Raw genomic sequence first — 23,740 nt, forward strand, 5'->3', positions numbered from 1 at the left:
TGAACAACAAAAATTGTGACTTCTAAGACACGCAAGCGTGTTAAAGTGTGCGTCTCGTAATCTGAGGGTCAGGGGTTCGCATCCCCGTCGCGCCAAACATGCTCGCCCTCCCAGCCGTGGGGGCGTTATAATGTGACGGTCAATCCCACTATTCGTTGATAAAAGAGCAGCCCAAGAGTTGGCGGTGGGTGGTGATGACTAGCTGCCTTCCCTCTAGTCTTACACTGCTAAATTAGGGACGGCTAGCACAGATAGCCCTCGAGTAGCTTTGTGCGAAATTCCAAAACAAACAAATAAACAAAAGACACGCAAAATAACGTGCGTTTTTCAATTCCAATTTTTATTTATTTCATTAAACTGTTATGTCATGAAGTCATATTTTTATGACGAATTCAGTTTTGTAAAAATGGTTCTTCACCTCGCTTTGATTCAAAATAATTTTCGTTCAGTGTTTAACCTTTAATATATATTATTAAACTAGATGGAGCACCAGTCCCTTGGACGGAAGTTATGCAAATTCATGATTAATGAAATCTCAGGACATGAAAAGTTGTTTCCCTTATATGCGTTATACAAAACGCATATAAAAATATATATATATATGTTTTTTATATATATATTTTATAAATATACAAAACGCCCATAGAAACTCCAAAACACAAAATGTGAAACTGCAAATTTGTCTGTATCTCTGCTAGAAGCCAATAAATAAGTAAAAATCGCCCATTCAAACCGCAAAACACAAAATTCAAAACCGAAAGTTTGTATGTACAGCCCACATGGACTTAATAATCCTTCATACCAATTTTTGGAGAAGATCCATCCACACCCTGCGAATTAGTTACATGGACATACAACAAACAGTACTATTATATTTATATAGACGAGTAGTTACATGGACATACAACAAACAGTACTATTATATTTATATAGACGAGTAGTTACATGGACATACAACAAACAGTACTATTATATTTATATAGACAAATAGTTACATGGACATACAACAAACAGTACTATTATATTTATATAGACGAGTAGTTACATGGACATACAACAAACAGTACTATTATATTTATATAGACAAATAGTTACATGGACATACAACAAATAGTACTATTATATTTATATAGACAAGTAGTTACATGGACATACAACAAACAGTACTATTATATTTATATAGACGAGTAGTTACATGGACATACAACAAACAGTACTATTATATTTATATAGACAAATAGTTACATGGACATACAACAAATAGTACTATTATATTTATATAGACAAGTAGTTACATGGACATACAACAAACAGTACTATTATATTTATATAGACAAGTAGTTACATGGACATACAACAAACAGTACTGTTATATTTATATACATGCCTTAATATCGTTTACAATTCAACATAAAAATTGTACAACGTACATAAATCAAAACTTTGTTCTCTTTAGCCCACAATTATTGTGTTGTTTCTAATATAAGTTTATGCTCTAACATCATATTTGTGTTTTCATAATATAGTTTATGGAATATCTTTGAATCACACATTAACTATCCATCTGCTCCTTATTGGCTCTGCGTTAAATATGCAGGCTTACAACGCTATTAAAACAACAACAAAGTTCCCTGCCCGTGGTGAGCACAACACAGATGGCCTACTGTGTAATTATAAGCTTAGTTACAAACAAACGAAACAACTAGCTACTCTTTTTAAAGAAACATGAATAATATTTTTGGCCAAGTTTGCATCAATGAACAATGAGTGGCATTGGATCATATTGAACAATGAGTGGTATTGGATCATATACCAGAACCTCTCTTATAAATCCTTTTTGCAAACTCTTCCCTCAAACTATAGGGTTAAGTAGAATTATTTCATTCCTATGAATTATAAAATGCACTAGATACCAGTCTCAAATTAGCTAACATTAGTAGCTTCAAAATACGCAGCAAACGTGACACTCAAATTATTTATAACGTTTGAACTGGCGTTTATCACCATAAAACATCTTTCCTTATAGCGCACCTAACGGCAAATCAGTATTTTTTACCTTTAATCTCAATTCGGAAACGTAACGATGGAGTATCTGCTGTGTTAACCGAGGGGACACAAACCACGGATCTTGACAACTTACCGTTGGCACGACAGGTTCTTCTTTACAGATATTCATTCAGTTTCCTAAATGGTGCTAATGCATTGTGTGTTTTCAATTGTTCTTTTCTTACAATATGTTATGTGAAGAAGTTTAAATGCACACAGAAACTACTCATAACTATTTCATTTGAGAATTTCTTACATTTAAAATCAAAATAAGACATGTTCGAGCAGGTTTCTACAGAAAACTTTGGAGAATGACACGTTATATTTTCTACATGTTGGAACCTAGAAAAAGTGAGAATTGTTGGAGTGCATTTGGAATTCAAACAAAGAAAACACAAACGACGTACCCCGCAGGTCAGGAAGGTCATTTGGCACTTTAATATCAAATCTGACATATGAAACAACGAAAAAACCAGCAAATAAGTCGTTCTCGGGTTTAATAGTTTTCTCAGCAGCATTCAAAAACTGTCAAATTTTGTTCCAGTAATATTCCTGTTACTGTTCTTAGTGTGTTTACTTACAGCAAAGCCACATCGGGTTATCTGCTGTGTCCACCGAATAGGAGTCGAACCCCTGATTTTAGCGTAGTAAATCCGTAGACATGCCGCTGCGGGGGTCTTTTCTTTTAACCATCAGTGTCTTTATAAAATTCACATTTACGAAACTATAATTTTATTTTAAAATTTGAAGTTTTGGGTTCTAACCACCGTGCGTTATAATCTTTCCAAATTCTAATAACCACTTTAAGTTCACTGGTGTTTTCTCCAATTCGACCTGTAACCAACTTGAAATAATTCACCATCTGTGTCTTTTTCTTTTCTTACTAAGCCTTCATCTCGCAAATCGCCCCCCAGCCCCAGAGGCACAGCGTATATATTTGCGGACTCACACTGCTAAAAATCGGGTTTCGATATGGTGGGCAAAGCACAAATAGCCCGTTGTGTAGCTTTGTATTTAATTCTAAATATTCAATCAATCGTCTCGCAAAACCCCAGAGGGACGGCGATATATCTGCGGACTTGTGCAGCTTGAAATCTGCTTTCCATACCCTTGATGAGTGGAGCTTTGTGGTTGACTACAAACAGACTAACTAACTCGTTTCGCAAACTAGCTCGAATATCATCACCAAATATGGTCACCATTTCAGGTATGGCGACTTATAATGCGACGGTCAGTCCAACTATTTCCTTAGAGCAGCCTAAAAGTTCATGATTTCTGTCATCCTCTTAACCAGTTATCCTCTAATTCACTACTTCTAAATTATGGATCGCTTGCACAGGTGGTCCTGGTGGCGAAGCTTAGTCGAATTGTTTTGTTTCTTTTCTTTTCTTAAGCCTAAATATATTTTAAGAGTCTTACGAGTGTCTCGTGATATACAAAATCTAGACGTACATGTATATTTATAGACATTAACGTTTGTACTTTGCAGCAGCTGATGTCGAATTCATGTCTACTGGATACAATTTATAAAAAAAAAAAAAGATTTCTCCAGAATTAAATATAGGTTTCACAGACATTATAAATGTTCATGTATATAAAACTTTTCTTTCGGCTGAGATCGTTACAAAAAAAGAAACTACAATGATTTACCGAAACGTTTTCACTGAGGTGTATGATTACTCACGCATTTGAAAAGCTTATATTCCAAACCGTTCAACAGGTTCGAATCGTCACACAAGTATATCTCTTTTTAACTGCTTAAAGTCACGATATCATCGTCTAACAGCTCTTTTAAGGTCGCAGGTCAAACGTTTCGTACGAACAACCTTTCATAAGGTGTTTTCCATTGGAACAAGAGTTCTAGTGAACCGTGCTGTAAGATGGGGCTTTATCGGATTATCAGAGTCAATCCGATTAATAGTTATTTTCTTCTTTTTTTCGCTATGAAATAGATTCATCCTGTCCACGTCTTATAGACTATCAGTTTTGGTTTAGGCGATACCAGCCTTTTAACCTAGTGAAAAGGAAACTCTAGAACTAACAAACAAACTACATTCCTAGACAATAATAAGAATGTTGGAAATTATCAGAACTCAGACTGCAAACAAAATCCTGGACGAACTGTAAGTGAAATCAGTGTCAAAATCCCTGTATATATCAAGAAGCCGCGTGTTACTACAACCATTTAGTTACACAATTATATTTTTATCGTTTCGCAACACAAACATCACTGTATGGCATCTTGTGGTACAAATATTATCACCATGGAGTAAAATCGACAGTTACAACAAAAGTCTCACTGTGTAGCAAGAACACACTTTCAGCACAAATATCACTGTAGAACAAGAAACACACCTTCATTACAAACATCACTGAAGAGCAAGAAACACACCTGCCAGTACAAACATCACTGTAGAACAAGGAAGCCATTTTTAATCCAAAGTGTCACTGAATAACTTGGTTTGGTTTATTTTGAATTTTGCGCAAAGCTACACGAAGGCTATCTGCGCTAGCTGTACCTAATTTAGCATTGTAAGACTAGAGGTAAGGCAGCTAGTCATTACCACCTACTGCAAACTCTTGGGCCACTCTTTTATCAACGAATAATGTAATAGACCGTCATTTTATAACGCCCCCACAGCTGAAATGGCGAGCACGTTTGGTGTGACGGGGATTCGAACCCGCGACCCTCGGATTACGAGTCGAGTGCCCCAACAATCTGGACATGGCGGGCCTAAAATGCGTGTTTGTGTGTGCTTTTCTTATAGCAAAGCCACGTTGAGCTCTCTGCTGAGCCCACCGAGGGAATCGAACTCCTGATTTTAGCTTTGTAAATCCGTAGACTAACCCCTGTACTAGCGGGAGGCGTATAACTAGGATAAACACCTATCACCACAAACATCGTTGTGTAACAAGAAACACACCTGTCAGTACAAACATCACTGAAGAGCAAGAAACACACCTGACAGTAAAAACATCACTGAAGAGCAAGAAACACACCTGACAGTAAAAACATCACTGAAGAGCAAGAAACACACCTGTCAGTAAAAACATCACTGAAGAGCAAGAAACACACCTGTCAGTAAAAACATCACTGAAGAGCAAGAAACACACCTGTCAGTAAAAACATCACTGAAGAGCAAGAAACACACCTGTCAGTACAAACATCACTGAAGAGCAAGAAATACACCTGTCAGTACAAACATCACTGAAGAGCAAGAAATACACCTGTCAGTACAAACATCACTGAAGAGCAAGAAACACACCTGTCAGTACAAACATCACTGAAGAGCAAGAAACACACCTGTCAGTACAAACATCACTGAAGAGCAAGAAACACACCTTCAGTACAAACATCACTGAAGAGCAAGAAATACACCTGTCAGTACAAACATCACTGAAGAGCAAGAAATACACCTGTCAGTACAAACATCACTGAAGAGCAAGAAATACACCTGTCAGTACAAACATCACTGAAGAACAAGAAACACACCTGTCAGTACAAACATCACTGAAGAACAAGAAACACACCTGTCAGTACAAACATCACTGAAGAACAAGAAACACACCTGTCAGTACAAACATCACTGAAGAACAAGAAACACACCTGTCAGTACAAACATCACTGAAGAACAAGAAACACACCTGTCAGTACAAACATCACTGAAGAACAAGAAACACACCTGTCAGTACAAACATCACTGAAGAACAAGAAACACACCTGTCAGCACAAGCATCACTGATGAGCAAGAAACACACCTGTCAGCACAAGCATCACTGATGAGCAAGAAACACACCTGTCAGCATAAACATCACTGAAGAGCAAGAAACACACCTGCCAGTACAAACATCACTGTAGAACAAGGAAGCCATTTTTAATCCAAAGTGTCACTGAATAACTTGGTTTGGTTTATTTTGAATTTTGCGCAAAGCTACACGAAGGCTATCTGCGCTAGCTGTACCTAATTTAGCATTGTAAGACTAGAGGTAAGGCAGCTAGTCATTACCACCCACTGCAAACTCTTGGGCCACTCTTTTATCAACGAATAATGTAATAGACCGTCATTTTATAACGCCCGCACAGCTGAAATGGCGAGCACGTTTGGTGTGACGGGGATTCGAACCCGCGACCCTCGGATTACGAGTCGAGTGCCTCAACAATCTGGACATGGCGGGCCTAAAATGCGTGTTTGTGTGTGCTTTTCTTATAGCAAAGCCACGTTGAGCTCTCTGCTGAGCCCACCGAGGGAATCGAACCCCTGATTTTAGCTTTGTAAATCCGTAGACTAACCCCTGTACTAGCGGGAGGCGTATAACTAGGATAAACACCTATCACCACAAACATCGTTGTGTAACAAGAAACACACCTTCAGCACAAACATCACTGTAGAACAAGAAACACACCTGTCAGTACAAACATCACTGAAGAGCAAGAAACACACCTGTCAGTAAAAACATCACTGAAGAGCAAGAAACACACCTGTCAGTAAAAATATCACTGAAGAGCAAGAAACACACCTGTCAGTAAAAACATCACTGAAGAGCAAGAAACACACCTGTCAGTAAAAACATCACTGAAGAGCAAGAAACACACCTGTCAGTAAAAACATCACTGAAGAGCAAGAAATACACCTGTCAGTAAAAACATCACTGAAGAGCAAGAAACACACCTGTCAGTACAAACATCACTGAAGAGCAAGAAAAACACCTGTCAGTACAAACATCACTGAAGAACAAGAAACACACTTTCAGCACAAATATCACTGTAGAACAAGAAACACACCTTCAGTACAAACATCACTGAAGAGCAAGAAATACACCTGTCAGTACAAACATCACTGAAGAGCAAGAAATACACCTGTCAGTACAAACATCACTGAAGAGCAAGAAATACACCTGTCAGTACAAACATCACTGAAGAGCAAGAAATACACCTGTCAGTACAAACATCACTGAAGAACAAGAAAAACACCTGTCAGTACAAACATCACTGAAGAACAAGAAACACACTTTCAGCACAAATATCACTGTAGAACAAGAAACACACCTTCAGTACAAACATCACTGAAGAGCAAGAAATACACCTATCAGTACAAACATCACTGAAGAGCAAGAAATACACCTGTCAGTACAAACATCACTGAAGAGCAAGAAATACACCTGTCAGTACAAACATCACTGAAGAGCAAGAAATACACCTGTCAGTACAAACATCACTGAAGAGCAAGAAATACACCTGTCAGTACAAACATCACTGAAGAGCAAGAAATACACCTGTCAGTACAAACATCACTGAAGAGCAAGAAATACACCTGTCAGTACAAACATCACTGAAGAGCAAGAAATACACCTGTCAGTACAAACATCACTGAAGAGCAAGAAATACACCTGTCAGTACAAACATCACTGAAGAGCAAGAAATATACCTGTCAGTACAAACATCACTGAAGAGCAAGAAATACACCTGTCAGTACAAACATCACTGAAGAACAAGAAACACACATGTCAGTACAAACATCACTGAAGAGCAAAAAACACACCTGTCAGTACAAACATCACTGAAGAGCAAGAAACACACCTGTCAGTACAAACATCACTGATGAGCAAGAAACACACCTGTCAGCACAAACATCACTGATGAGCAAGAAACACACCTGTCAGCACAAACATCACTGAAGAGCAAGAAACACACCTGCCAGTACAAACATCACTGTAGAACAAGGAAGCCATTTTTAATCCAAAGTGTCACTGAATAACTTGGTTTGGTTTATTTTGAATTTTGCGCAAAGCTACACGAAGGCTATCTGCGCTAGCTGTACCTAATTTAGCATTGTAAGACTAGAGGTAAGGCAGCTAGTCATTACCACCCACTGCAAACTCTTGGGCCACTCTTTTATCAACGAATAATGTAATAGACCGTCATTTTATAACGCCCCCACAGCTGAAATGGCGAGCACGTTTGGTGTGACGGGGATTCGAACCCGCGACCCTCGGATTACGAGTCGAGTGCCTCAACAATCTGGACATGGCGGGCCTAAAATGCGTGTTTGTGTGTGCTTTTCTTATAGCAAAATTACGTCGAGCTCTCTGCTGAGCCCACCGAGGGAATCGAACCCCTGATTTTAGCTTTGTAAATCCGTAGACTAACCCCTGTACTAGCGGGAGGCGTATAACTAGGATAAACACCTATCACCACAAACATCATTGTGTAACAAGAAACACACCTGTCAGTACAGACATCACCATATAGCAAGAAATACACTTATCAACACAAACATCACTGTATAACAAAAAATGCACCTGTCAGTACAAACATCACTGTTTATCAAGAAACACTATGTAACATAATTTTTACTTATTCTTGTTCCTGGAGAGAAAGTGTTATTTCCCAATTGCTTATGCCTAAAGTAAATGGAAAAGACCTATTTTTCTCTTCAAATATTTGCTTTTGTGATCTAGGAGAGTATAACGAAAACATGATGGGAGACTATATCTGGGGCTGATAGATGAAAGTTATTTACATTACAGTCGCAAATTTCGAAATTACTCACTTCTAAACATTTTTGTATAACTTTAGTATAAATACATGTAAATCTTGATTCATATGTTGTTTTATTCAGACCTTATGCAAATGTAGGAACAAAATGTGTGCTACACTGTGTAATTAACACTAATATTTTATCATATCTTTATCAACAGTAAAAATACAGAAAAAAATTCAGCTTAAGAATAAACGGTACTGTTTCCACTTTAAAGTTAACTTTAATTTGATAATTATTCAACTTTTTCCAATGCATAATTGCGTTTCTTCTTCAATTAATTAACATTCATAAATTCATTTAATAACTGATAGTAACTGTTACGCTGCACGAGCTCTTCGCTAGTAATAGATTCGTTATTTCTTACGAATAACTGAAGATGGTTTTAAAATCAATTGAACTCAGCAGAAACTCGTTTCGTCTCTTCTGTAAACATTTCAGAAAAGCATCTATCATCTTTCTAGTCACTGTTAACTTGGAAATATTTCATAATATAAAACAAGGAGTTACTGTATTCATCCATTACTAACGTTCGTGTTTAAAGGCGCTTCTCATTCAGTTTTTACTTTTCTATCATATGCATTTTTGAAAATGTATTTTATGATATCAATCGCCTTATGATGTAGATACGTCTTTATTTTATCCTAACAGCTGGATCTTTAGCCTCATGATGTGGATACGTCTTTATTTTATCCTAACAGCTGGATCTTTAGCCTTATGATGTAGATACGTCTTTATTTTATCCTAACAGCTGGATCTTTAGCCTTATGATGTGGATACGTCTTTATTTTATCCTAACAGATCTTTAGAAGATGCTACTTGCTTAATAACAGCCACTTTAATTCATCATTGGACGTAACCACGTTGAAAACAGTAATGATACGTAATATATACCACATAAGACCAGACAAGCCTTTAATAATTTGTTTTTTATCGATAAAAAAAATGAGTTTTTTGTTCTAAGCTCTATGTTTAGAATTCTTTTGCTTAGGAACAAGATAAGTAAAGCAAAGTTATATCAAAAAATCTAATATCGAGTGATGACAGTTTGATCTCTATGGTAAAGTCACACACTGTTTTTCTCGAGTGATGACAGTTTGATCTCTATGGTAAAGTCACACACTGTTTTTCTCGAGTGATGCCAGTTTGATCTCTATGGTAAAGTCACACACTGTTTTTCTCGAGTGATGCCAGTTTGATCTCTATGGTAAAGTCACACACTGTTTTTCTCGAGTGATGCCAGTTTGATCTCTATGGTAAAGTCACACACTGTTTTTCTCGAGTGATGCCAGTTTGATCTCTATGGTAAAGTCACACACTGTTTTTCTCGAGTGATGACAGTTTGATCTCTATGGTAAAGTCACACACTGTTTTTCTCGAGTGATGACAGTTTGATCTCTATGGTAAAGTCACACACTGTTTTTCTCGAGTGATGCCAGTTTGATCTCTATGGTAAAGTAACACACTGTTTTTCTCGAGTGATGCCAGTTTGATCTCTATGGTAAAGTCACACACTTTTTTTCTCGAGTGATGACAGTTTGATCTCTATGGTAAAGTCACACACTTTTTTTCTCGAGTGATAACAGTTTGATCTCTGTGGTAAAGTCATATATCAAATAAGAGTTCTTTATGGTGATAGATGGCACTCGATTGTTACAATAAACTCCAAAAAACGTCCAATATCAAATAAGAGTTCTTTATGGTGATAGATGGCACTCGATTATTACAATCAACTCCAAAAAGACGTCCAATATCAAATAAGAGTTCTTTATGGTGATAGATGGCACTCGATTGATACAATCAACTACAAATGTTTTCCTTGTTTGGTAGCACTATGGCATTTCAGTAATACGAATATAATTATATTTTTATTAATATCTAATTTGTTAACTGTAGGCTTTATAGTTAATTTTTCTTTAATGTCAGATTAATATTGACGTCTGGAACAGAGATACGTCTATTTGAGTTAATTATTAATGTTGTTAACAAAAGAGCAGTTACGTAGATCAAACTTGATTATTCTTACAAGTGTCAGAACGTTTTTCGGAAACGTCTACAGGTTTCAGAAACGGAATCTTCAGATAAATATCAAGTGTTCTTACATGCGTTAGAAGCACTGTTCTTTTCCATATCTGTCTCCAGTGTTCATACAAGTGTCAGAAGCAGTTTTCCACATCATTCTAAATAGTTTTAGATTTCACGAGCAGGCTAAATTGTTTTTGCATGCGTGGGAAGAAACATTTTCAAGGTCCCTCTGAAGCATTCCTAAATGTACATGAAGCACAGTTTTCCAAATCTGTCCATGTTGTTCTTGTAAGCTCCAGAAACAAGCCACACTTTCCAAATAACTATAAAGTGTTCTAAAATGTTGAGAAACATTAGTAAAATACATAGTTTTCTGATATCAGTTCAAAGTGTTTTTACATTGGTCAGATACATAGTTTTCTGATATCAGTTCAAAGTGTTATTACATTAGTCAGACACATAATTTTTTATATCAGTTTAAAGTGTTTTACATTAGTCAAATACATAGTTTCTGATATCAGTTTAAAGTGTTTTTACATTAGTCAGATACATAGTTTCTGATATCAGTTCAAAGTGTTTTTACATTAGTCAGATACATAGTTTTCTGATATCAGTTCAAAGTGTTTTTACATTAGTCAGACACATAGTTTTTTTATATCAGTTCAAAGTGTTTTACATTAGTCAAATACATAGTTTTCTGATATCAGTTTCAAAGTGTTTTTACATTAGTCAGATACATAGTTTCTGATATCAGTTCAAAGTGTTTTACATTAGTCAGATACATAGTTTTCTGATATCAGTTCAAAGTGTTTTACATTAGTCAGATACATAGTTTTCTGATATCAGTTCAAAGTGTTTTACATTAGTCAGATACATAGTTTTCTGATATCAGTTCAAAGTGTTTTTACATTAGTCAGATACATAGTTTTCTGATATCAGTTCAAAGTGTTTTTACATTAGTCAGATACATAGTTTTCTGATATCAGTTCAAAGTGTTTTTACATTAGTCAGATACATAGTTTTCTGATATCAGTTCAAAGTGTTTTTACATTAGTCAGATACATAGTTTTCTGATATCAGTTCAAAGTGTTTTTACATTAGTCAGATACATAGTTTTCTGATATCAGTTCAAAGTGTTTTACATTAGTCAGATACATAGTTTTCTGATATCAGTTCAAAGTGTTTTACATTAGTCAGACACATAGTTTCTGATATCAGTTCAAAGTGTTTTACATTAGTCAGACACATAGTTTCTGATATCAGTTTAAAGTGTTTTACATTAGTCAAATACATAGTTTCTGATATCAGTTCAAAGTGTTTTTACATTAGTCAGACACATAGTTTTTATATCAGTTTAAAGTGTTTTACATTAGTCAGATACATAGTTTCTGATATCAGTTCAAAGTGTTTTTACATTAGTCAGATACATAGTTTCTGATATCAGTTCAAAGTGTTTTACATTAGTCAGATACATAGTTTCTGATATCAGTTTAAAGTGTTTTTACATTAGTCAGATACATAGTTTCTGATATCAGTTCAAAGTGTTTTTACATTAGTCAGATACATAGTTTCTGATATCAGTTCAAAGTGTTTTTACATTAGTCAGATACATAGTTTCTGATATCAGTTCAAAGTGTTTTACATTAGTCAGATACATAGTTTTCTGATATCAGTTCAAAGTGTTTTTACATTAGTCAGATACATAGTTTTCTGATATCAGTTCAAAGTGTTTTACATTAGTCAGATACATAGTTTTCTGATATCAGTTCAAAGTGTTTTTTACATTAGTCAGATACATAGTTTTCTGATATCAGTTCAAAGTGTTTTTACATTAGTCAGATACATAGTTTTCTGATATCAGTTCAAAGTGTTTTACATTAGCCAGATACATAGTTTTCTGATATCAGTTCAAAGTGTTTTACATTAGTCAGATACATAGTTTTCTGATATCAGTTCAAAGTGTTTTACATTAGTCAGATACATAGTTTCTGATATCAGTTCAAAGTGTTTTACATTAGTCAGATACATAGTTTCTGATATCAGTTCAAAGTGTTTTACATTAGTCAGATACATAGTTTTCTGATATCAGTTCAAAGTGTTTTACATTAGTCAGATACATAGTTTTCTGATATCAGTTCAAAGTGTTTTTACATTAGTCAGATACATAGTTTCTGATATCAGTTCAAAGTGTTTTACATTAGTCAGATACATAGTTTTCTGATATCAGTTCAAAGTGTTTTACATTAGTCAAATACATAGTTTCTGATATCAGTTCAAAGTGTTTTTACATTAGTCAGATACATAGTTTTTGATATCAGTTCAAAGTGTTTTTACATTAGTCAGACACATAGTTTTTTATATCAGTTTAAAGTGTTTTACATTAGTCAGATACATAGTTTCTGATATCAGTTCAAAGTGTTATTACATTAGTCAAATACATAGTTTCTGATATCAGTTTAAAGTGTTTTTACATTAGTCAGACACATAGTTTCTGATATCAGTTTAAAGTGTTTTTACATTAGTCAGACACATAGTTTCTGATATCAGTTTAAAGTGTTTTACATTAGTCAGATACATAGTTTCTGATATCAGTTCAAAGTGTTTTTACATTAGTCAGATACATAGTTTCTGATATCAGTTCAAAGTGTTTTTACATTAGTCAGATACATAGTTTCTGATATCAGTTCAAAGTGTTTTTACATTAGTCAGATACATAGTTTCTGATATCAGTTCAAAGTGTTTTTACATTAGTCAGATACATAGTTTCTGATATCAGTTCAAAGCGTTTTACATTAGTCAGATACATAGTTTCTGATATCAGTTCAAAGCGTTTTTACATTAGTTAGATACATAGTTTCTGATATCAGTTCAAAGCGTTTTTACATTAGTTAGATACATAGTTTCTGATATCAGTTTAAAGTGTTTTTACATTAGTTAGATACATAGTTTCTGATATCAGTTCAAAGTGTTTTACATTAGTCAGACACATAGTTTCTGATATCAGTTCAAAGTGTTTTACATTAGTCAGGGGCATTGTTTTCCAGATATCAGTCTCAGTCCCAAACGATTTATGAGCTCGAGCAATATATTTTTCAAAAAATAGTTTTATATATCGATCTAAAGTGTTCTTACATCTATTAGAAACTCGTTTTTCTCAGATATTACTATCAATTGTTCTTACATATGTTAGAAGTTCATTTTCGAGATATCGATTTAATATGTTCTTATGTGTTTTAAAAGCCCATTTTTTCTGATATTCTAAAGTGTTCTTACATGATTCAGAAGTATAGTTTTAAGTCAATGTAGAAACTGTTTTGCATTTATCAGAACTGCAGTTCTCCATGTCAATCAAAAGTACACCTACGTACATATTAGAAGCAAATGTTCTTAGCCAATCTATAATATTTTTAATGCACAGATATACAGACCACATAAAATATCTGTACGCAAATAAAAAATACATTATCTCTATCAAATCCGAATATAACAAACGTAGAATATCTACGATCCTCCATATCAAGTTAGATTATTCTTTCGTGTGTCAGAGACGCAGTTATTCGAATACTATTTATTCACATCAGATTAAGCTATTCTACTGTTTGTTTGATTTGAGTATTGGCACAAATCTAGTCAAGGGTTATCCATGTTGGTCGGCCTTAATCTTAGACTAACAGACTAGCAGGAAGACAGTTAACATATCCATCGCAAAGTCCTTAGCTATTCAAATGGAATAACACTCTCGTAACGAATCTACAACATCCAAAGGCAACATATTCCAGAGACAAACCATCCTGTCTTAGTTAAAGATGAGTTCTATCTTGCTAAGATTTATCTTTGTGTTCCCTAGTCCTACCATTCTCCACGTTAAGTAAGAAAGTGATGATGTATAAACACGCCTTACAATCTCAAACACCTCATACAGATGCTCTGTAGCTATTCATTTCATAAAGCACAAAATATAGTCTTTAAAAAAAGAAACGCAAAAGGCAAAATTTGAGACAAATTGTTAACAAGTTTATTCCGGGTAGTTCTGTGTGACATGTGTGAAACTTTGCACATTCACTGCTGAACATCCAAAGTCTGCAAAGGCGAAGTCCACGCTCACTAGGTGAAGTTTGTAACTACCCCTAGGTCGTTAGGCCAATCTCAACAAAACACTATTGGAATGATAGTTTAGAAAAAGCAGCATGTTAATGGGGTCTCATAACACCTTACGCCCCTTATTATTAATGTTGTATATTGAGAAGTTATTATCTTTGAAGTAAGTTTATATTAACTACACTCATAGATGGCGCTACGACCACAAAACAAATCAAATATACATTTAAGTTTTCTATGACACGACATACAGTACAGATGAAGGATACACAAATGCCTTATATGTCTCAGCAAGTACACTAGCACTCTCTATGAGAGAGTGCAATGAAACAGCAGACATAACTATTCCAATAATACATAAATTCAGCTTAAGTTTTTACTCCAATAGTTACCACAAGGTTGATATGAAAAGCCGTTTCATTAGTTATATTATCTTCCTACTTTGAACTGTGACTTTACAACTTCATCAAATAATACACTTCTGCGGCCGATGACCATCAACTAATTAATAAGATGAAACATTGTGGAAAAACATTAAGAGCTCTGTGTTGAAAAAGGGTAACTACTTTGACCACTACCTCTTCCTACAAAGTCACCTTGTCCATCACACATTACATCCCATGTTTTAAGTATATACAAAGTGATTCGTAATCAATATTTCTGTAAGTACAACCTAAAATTCAGTTCGTCTTAACAGCACAGTGCTTTGATGGCTTTATACTAAGTATTATCTCCAATCTGTGTATATTAATTTTATATTTGAGCAAAACGCATTACATATAAAAAAATCTTGCAATTGCATTGCTTTCAATTAGGTACCTAAAATATATCAAAATAACAATAATTAGCCCCAGTGGCTCAGTGGTATGTCTGCGGACTTACAACGCTAAAAACCGGGTTTAGATACCCGTGGTGGGCAGAGCATAGATAGCCCATTGTGTAGCTTTGTGCTTAATTCAAAACAACAACAACAACGACAGTAGTTAATCTAAAGAGTTAAAGTAGGTTTTACAAAAAAACATTCAATGTATCCCCAAAATGATGAAAATGACACTTGAAACATACCACTGTACATAAAGCTTCATATTTCTTTTTTGTAAGCGCATAATAATTATAAACTTAGAGACTATTATACATCTTTGTTCTTTCTGGTCATACTTTCTTTCTAAACAGTTACAGTAAACGTTTAGTTTTATTTTTAAATAAAACAAAAAACACTGCAATACCCATAATACTTTGAAAATAATTCTTCGATGGAGTCAAAAAGTCAAAACTAAAATGTTTTCACTAACCTCTTATGAGCAAAATCAAAAGTAAATGAACATCCAGGGAGTGGGTAGGTTGTTTGTGAAAGTTGAACAGCCGCCAAAATTCCATGCCGCAAATTCCAAATCAGCCAGGCGAGTAGGCTTTTCGTTGCTATGTGACGAAATATCAGAACATCAGCTAATCAATATGGAGGAAAGAAATTTCGAGATATATTTTTTACCTGTTGGAAAACGACAAAAAATGATCGTATTAAAATTCTATCTAATTGATATTATAATTATTCTCATATTGTTCAATCAAAACAAGATGGTTATGAATATTATATTACTAATAAAATTATAAACGTTAATAACATATAATTGAAATGTTTCATTCGCATCAAGAAAAAAGAAATACTGCGATATCTATCTCATTACGCTGAATTAGTAGTAACAGTATTTGTTAAAACCTACAGATGTGTAGTAATGATATTCATTAAAACCTAAGAAACTGCAGTAAAGGTAATAATTGAAACCTAAACAAAATGTAGTACTGCTGAAAACCTAACTTGGTGTAGTAATAGTACTGCTGAAAACCTAACTTGGTGTAGTAATAGTACTGCTGAAAACCTAAATTGGTGTAGTAATAGTACTCCTGAAATCCTAAATTAGTAAAGTAATAGTCCTGTTGAAAACAAATTCGTGTAGTAATAGTACTGCTGAAAACCTAACTTGGTGTAGTAATAGTGCTGATCAAAATCTAAATTCGTATAGTAATAGTACTCCTGAAAACCTAAATTAGTGTAATAGTAGTACTGTTGAAAACCTAAATTAGTGTAGTAGTATTACTGTTGAAAACCTAATTAGTGTAGTAATAGTATGTTGAAAATATAAATTGGTGAAGTAATAGTACTGCTGAAAACCTAATCTAGTGTAGTAGTAATCTTGAAAACATACATTTGTGTAGTAATGGTACTGTTGAAAATCTAAATTGGTGTAGTAATACTAGTGTTGAAAACCTAAATTTGTGTAGTAATAGTACCCGCTGAAAACCTAAATTGGTGTAGTAATAGTACTGGTGAAAACCTAAATTGGTGTGGTAATAGTAATGTTGAAAACCTAAATTAGTGTAGTGGTAATACTGTTGAAAACCTGAATTGTGGTAGTAATAGTACTGTTGAAAATCTAAATTAGTGTAGTAATAGTACTGGTGAAAACCTAAGTTGGTGTGGTAATAGTACTGTTGAAAACCCTAAATTAGTGTAGTGGTAATACTACTATTGAAAACCTAAATTGTGGTTGTAATAGTACTATTGAAAACCTAAATTGTGGTAGTAATAGTGCTATTGAAAATTTAAATTAGTGTAGTGGTAATACTGTTGAAAACCTAAGTTGGTGTAGTAATAGTACTGGTGAAAACCTAAGTTGATATGGTAATAGTACTGCTGAAAACCTAAATTAGTGTAGTAATGGTACTGTTGAAAACATTAATTAGTGTAGTAATAGTACTGTTGAAAACCTAATTTGGTGTAGTAGTAGAACTGTTGAAAACCTAATTTGGTGTAGTAGTAGAACTGTTGAAAACCTAATTTGGTGTAGTAGTAGAACTGTTGAAAAGCTAAGTTGGTGTAGTAATAGTACTGCTGAAAACCCAAGTTGATATGGTAATAGTACTGCTGAAAACCCAAGTTGATATGGTAATAGTACTGCTGAAAACCTAAATTAGTGTAGTAATGGTACTGTTGAAAACATTAATTAGTGTAGTAATAGTACTGTTGAAAACCTAATTTGGTGTAGTAGTAGAACTGTTGAAAGCCCTAAATTGGTGTGGTAATAGTACTGCTGAAAACCTAAATTAGTGTAGTAATAGTACTGTTGAAAACATTAATTAGTGTAGTAATAGTACTGTTGAAAACCTAATTTGGTGTAGTAGTAGAACTGTTGAAAGCCTAAATTGGTGTGGTAATAGTACTGCTGAAAACCTAAATTAGTGTAGTAATAGTATTGTTGAAAACATTAATTAGTGTAGTAATAGTACTGTTGAAAATCTAAATTGGTGTAGTAGTAGAACTGTTGAAAAGCTAAATTACCTAGACAGTAGTATTGATAAAAATCGTTGAAAACCACAAGTGACTAGGATTAGAAGTTTACATGTTTATAGGACGTAGTTGTTTTACTGAAAAACAGTAAAACACAAAAGCTTAACAAGCAATGCGTTGATAATTAGTTTGCTGAGTAGATACACATGAGAAAAAGTGTAAAATTAAGTAATAGGTGGATAATTTTCAAGTAGAGAATTTTATACACAAGTAGGATACGATATTGATATTAATAAATCTACACGTTTCTATGTTAGTTAAATATTAAAAATCACCACACAAGTCTACGTGATGGACGTATGCAGTGGCTCGTTGATTATACGGTTGAATCAAGGAAGATTGCATGATGGACTTACGTCTACCGAGCACACCAAATTGTCAGTTTCTCTGTTCACACTGAAACATAATTTTAACAGCACAGGATGTCTGGAAGAGTCGCCCACTGAGTTTGAGAAAATACTAAAGAGTGCACAGTTTGATATATGGTAGTTTGGATATTTGTTCACATTCATTACTATTTTAGAAACTTAATATTGAGTTCGATAAAACTTTAATCTTCACTAGGCTTTAATGTGAGAATGATAAGAAATCCAAATGACTTCATTTTCTTAAATTATTTTTTGTGAACAAAAAAGAAACCAAAAAAGCTTTATTTAACATTAAAAAATGGCATTTCACTGTTTGTAATAGTAGTTAGTATTTGTGTTTATAATCAAAGCGTATTCAAAACATTAGGTTCTAGTTTTCATCTGTCATGGAGTCGAGTATATTTTTACAAGTCATAAAAACTTGTAAATAGTAAAAAAATTGTCCTTTTGTTCTGGTATGTGGAAGTGATGTACAAACATGAATATAAAGTAATATAATAGCTTCAGGTTTATTTTTCTTCTTATATCTAGGTCTAATATATACGTAATAACTTTAAGAGAAGAGGTAAAACTCATTTGGATTGTTCTGTTGTCATTATCGACAGAATCGTTTAGTAATTTATGTTTTTATATATTTTGAAAGATATAAAGTGGCTCAATTCCTGTTATCGAAACTGCAATAAGAGATTTGTTACGTATTACTAACGAAAAGAACCGTTCAATAGTACGTCAAGCTATTTCCAGTTTTGTGAAGAAACAAATTGTTTGGTGTTGTTATCAAAATCATGCTCTCAAACACTGAAGTTTTTCAGTCAGTTTCTATACAAATTCTTGGAATTTTAAGTTTTCTTTTACAGCCACTATGTTTATAATAAATAATAATTTCATTTACGATGATGAAAATATAGCCTACAAAAATTCGTTAGATACTGAATAACATAGATTCTAAAAGCGAATAAAACTAGACAAGAGAACTTAGTTTGTTGAACTTTATATGTATCAACATATCTCTGAAATGTTCAAAGCCAGTGCTACAGTAGATATACTAGAGTAGATATACCATTATGTGGGAAATGATCCAAATGTTCATTAGGCGAAAGACAAACATTAAAAAAATTGAAACTCACTTGAACAAATAAAACCCTTATGCTACAAACCCAGTTAATTATTCTGTCTGCAGGATAATATCGAATTTTTTTAGCAATTACTAGTAATAATTAGTTTCAGCTCCTACCCTATGGCAACGTGTATGTACTTATGAACAAAGAATCAGATACCTATCTAGACAAAGAGCCGCTTAAGACTACAAGGAATTAATTAAAAACGTAGAATTCAAAACTCGGGCACTTTTAATACAAACGCAGTAAGTTATTGTTGTTCTATACAACAAAATACAGCTGTACCCTTATTCTTGAACTAAGGTACATCTGTTATGATGAAATAGATGATTTATTTACTGCTTTTTCTGTATTAAAAAAAAGGAAAAACGCGGGGGCGCTTCCATACTTGTTGTGTCTATAAAACAGAATATTCGAAACTAGCTTCAGACAAACATATTTGAATATTTTGCGTATAATAAAGAAGCTAGCAAATACACATATTTTCCTTGTAATATTATGTATATATGTACTGATTTCAGGTACAAAAAATTAAAGTCCATTTCTTTCATAAATAAACACTATAATATATAATCTACAAAAAATATAGACACTCCTTAGAATTCGTTTCTAAACTAAAACGAAAATTATTCCATAAGACATGAATAACTCATTTTTTTTAACTGAGCATTTTCGTTTACTTAAAATAACTCGTTCCCTGATTTGAGTGTATTTGTAGTTGTGTTTGTTTTGGAACTTCGCACAAAGCTACTCGAGGGCTATCTGTGCTAGCCGTCCCTAATTTAGCAGTGTAAGACTAGAGGGAAGGCAGCTAGTCATCACCACCCACCGCCAACTCTTGGGCTACTCTTTTACCAACGAAAAGTGGGATTGACCGTCACATTATAACGCCCCCACGGCTGGGAGGGCGAGCATGTTTGGCGCGACGGGGATGCGAACCCGCGACCCTCAGATTACGAAGCGCACGCCTTAACGCGCTAGGCCATGCCGGGCCCTGTAGTTGTGTTATTCACGAAACCTGAGTTGGTGTTTTCTATGCGTTACCTTAGATTACTTGTGTTAACTAGTTAGTTAGAGACATTTGATAAAGCGATGTTTTCAAGCGAACCCTATACTATCATTCATGCTGCTATTTGTTATAGTACGAAATCATGCCATTTGATTTGTTTCATTTGTGGTTAAGCGCAAAGATACACAACTGGTTAGCGATGCTGTGGCCCCACAGTGGCACAGCGGAATGTCTGCAGACTCGTACCGCTAAAAATCAGGTTTCGATACCCATGGTAGGCAGAGCACAGATAACCCATTGTGTAGCTTTGTGCTTAATTCTAAGCAAACAAAATTTGTGCTGTGCCCAATCAAAGTACAGATTTTAGCGTCATAAGTCTTTAGACTCGACGCTGGTTTCCCTACACATAATTTCGCTACATTGAAGTTTACTGTAAGTGAACCATAAAAGAAAAAACTGCAATTAATCTTTAGTTTGGCGCTGGCTTTGAAAAACACCACATTTCCTGATTACTCATATCCTTCCGAAACACTATCACGAACCACCTCACTGACAGATAACAATGAATTTGTTTAGAACAATATTCTCTTACATTAATGTTTATCAGTTTTTCTTTTATCTTTTCTTCCTTCCTCTTTTAATTAATGAATCTCAGCAGTTCTTAGTAAAGGTATGGATTTTTTTTCTTAAAGCAATTCATCCATATACACCCACAGTTAATTTAAATATACCATGTTAAATTAACCATGCTTACTCACAGTTCAATACTTAATCGTCTAAGAACTGTAGATGACTTGTATGTTATTATCTTTTGTCAAGTCATTTCATTAGTCGGACTTCCTTTCCTCGAACTTAAGTAAACATTATTGTACAGTGCTTATTGGATTATGACATTTCGTCATGATGATCACTTTCTTGTTAGACAAACACGTGGCGGGTCTTCCTATTTCAAAATTTTTCTGAGAAACTCCGTAATTTCATGTTTCGAAGATTTATGTGTGTACATAAATTCAAAAGGATATTTATTTAGAATAGACATTTTGTCAGACTGTGTGTGTTGTCACGTAGTTCACTCTATATCTGGTTCAGATAAACAATCTTGGTCAGTCCCACAATGTAGTCTACACCTTAAACTACTTATTAAACCACTTTCCCAACTGAGCTATGAATCACGTACTTGTAGAAAAAATGTAAATTAGAAAAAAATATTCGATCTTATAATAGTGATACTCCGGCAGCTGTGGTGAAAATGTGTCTCTATTGGAACCACTGTCATGTCACGTTCCTCACTCCAAAGATTCGTAAAATAATAAAACGAAAATAAACGTTTCTAAGTGGCACCAGTGTATTGAACAATAATAACAAGAGAAGTAAGTAAAGTTCGTTATTAACAACGAGAACTACACCTAAAGTTCGTTATTAACAACGAGAACTACACCTAAAGTTCGTTATTGACAACAAGAGCTACACCTAAAGTGTGTTATTGACAACAAGAATTACACCTCAAGTTTGTTATTAACAAGAGCTACACCTAAAGTTTGTTATTAACAACGAGAAATATACCTAAAGTTCTTTATTATTAACAACGAGAAATATACCTAAAGTTCGTTATTAACAACGAGAAATATACCTAAAGTTCGTTATTAACAACGAGAATTATACCTAAAGTTCGTTATTAACAACGAGAATTACACCTCAAGTTTGTTATTAACAACGAGAAATATACCTAAAGTTCTTTATTATTAACAACGAGAAATATACCTAAAGTTCGTTATTATTAACAACGAGAAATATACCTAAAGTTCGTTATTATTAACAACGAGAAATATACCTAAAGTTCGTTATTATTAACAACGAGAAATATACCTAAAGTTCGTTATTAACAACGAGAATTATACCTAAAGTTCGTTATTAACAACGAGAATTATACCTAAAGTTCGTTATTAACAACGAGAATTATACCTAAAGTTCGTTATTAACAACGAGAATTATACCTAAAGTTCGTTATTAACAACGAGAATTATACCTAAAGTTTGTTATTAACAACAAGAACTACACCTCAAGTTTGTTATTAACAACAAGAACTACACCTCAAGTTTGTTATTAACAACAAGAACTACACCTAAAGTTTGTTCTTAACAACAAGAACTACACCTCAAGTTTGTTCTTAACAACAAGAACTACACCTCAAGTTTGTTATTAACAACAAGAACTACACCTCAAGTTTGTTATTAACAACAAGAACTACACCTCAAGTTTGTTATTAACAACAAGAACTACACCTCAAGTTTGTTATTAACAACAAGAACTACACCTCAAGTTTGTTATTAACAACAAGAACTACACCTCAAGTTTGTTATTAACAACAAGAACTACACCTCAAGTTTGTTATTAACAACAAGAACTACACCTCAAGTTTGTTATTAACAACAAGAATTACACCTCAAGTTTGTTATTAACAACAAGAATTACACCTCAAGTTTGTTATTAACAACAAGAATTACACCTCAAGTTTGTTATTAACAACAAGAATTACACCTCAAGTTTGTTATTAACAACAAGAATTACACCTCAAGTTTGTTATTAACAACAAGAATTACACCTCAAGTTTGTTATTAACAACAAGAATTACACCTGAAGTTTGTTATTAACAACGAGAATTATGCCTAAAGCTTGTTACTAACAACAAGAGCTACACCTAAAGTTTGTTATTAAGAACGAGAATTATGCCTAAAGTTTGTTATTAACAAGAACTATACTTCAATTTTGTTATTAACAACAAGAACTACACCTAACGTTTGTTATTAACAACAAGAGCTACACCTAACGTTTGTTATTAACAACAAGAGTTACACCTAACGTTTGTTATTAACAACAAGAGTTACACCTAACGTTTATTATTAACAACAAGAGTTACACCTAACGTTTATTATTAACATCGATAATTATATCTAAAATTTGTTACTAAGAACAAAAGCTACGCCTAAAGTTTGTTATTAACAACAAGAGCTACACCTAAAGTTTTTAATTAACAAGAACTACACCTAAAGATTTTTATTATCGACAAGAACTATTTCTCAAGTTTGTTACTAACAACAAAAGCCACACCTAAAGTTTGTTATTAACAACAAGAATTATGCCTAAGTTTAGTGTCTTGAACAACAAATTAATTACACATAAAGTTTGATACC

The 23,740-nt window shown here is 33.9% G+C and overlaps 1 protein-coding gene across 6 annotated transcripts in view; it reads right to left on the minus strand.

Annotated features, from left to right (window-relative positions):
• Positions 1-23,740, minus strand: part of LOC143237360 (cell adhesion molecule 3-like) — a 245,821-nt gene that overhangs the window by 92,801 nt on the left and 129,280 nt on the right. For 4 of the 6 annotated variants that reach the window (XM_076476569.1, XM_076476533.1, XM_076476524.1 and 1 more), the window contains exon 2: positions 16,001-16,197. The gene's annotated coding sequence lies outside the window, so the exon portion shown is untranslated. The remainder of the gene's footprint in view (positions 1-16,000; positions 16,198-23,740) is intronic. The other 2 variants (XM_076476551.1, XM_076476558.1) reach the window with 1 other exon arrangement.

This window comes from Tachypleus tridentatus, chromosome 2 (genome assembly GCF_004210375.1).
Source record: "Tachypleus tridentatus isolate NWPU-2018 chromosome 2, ASM421037v1, whole genome shotgun sequence".
In the NCBI taxonomy this organism is placed as follows: Eukaryota; Metazoa; Arthropoda; class Merostomata; order Xiphosura; family Limulidae; genus Tachypleus; species Tachypleus tridentatus.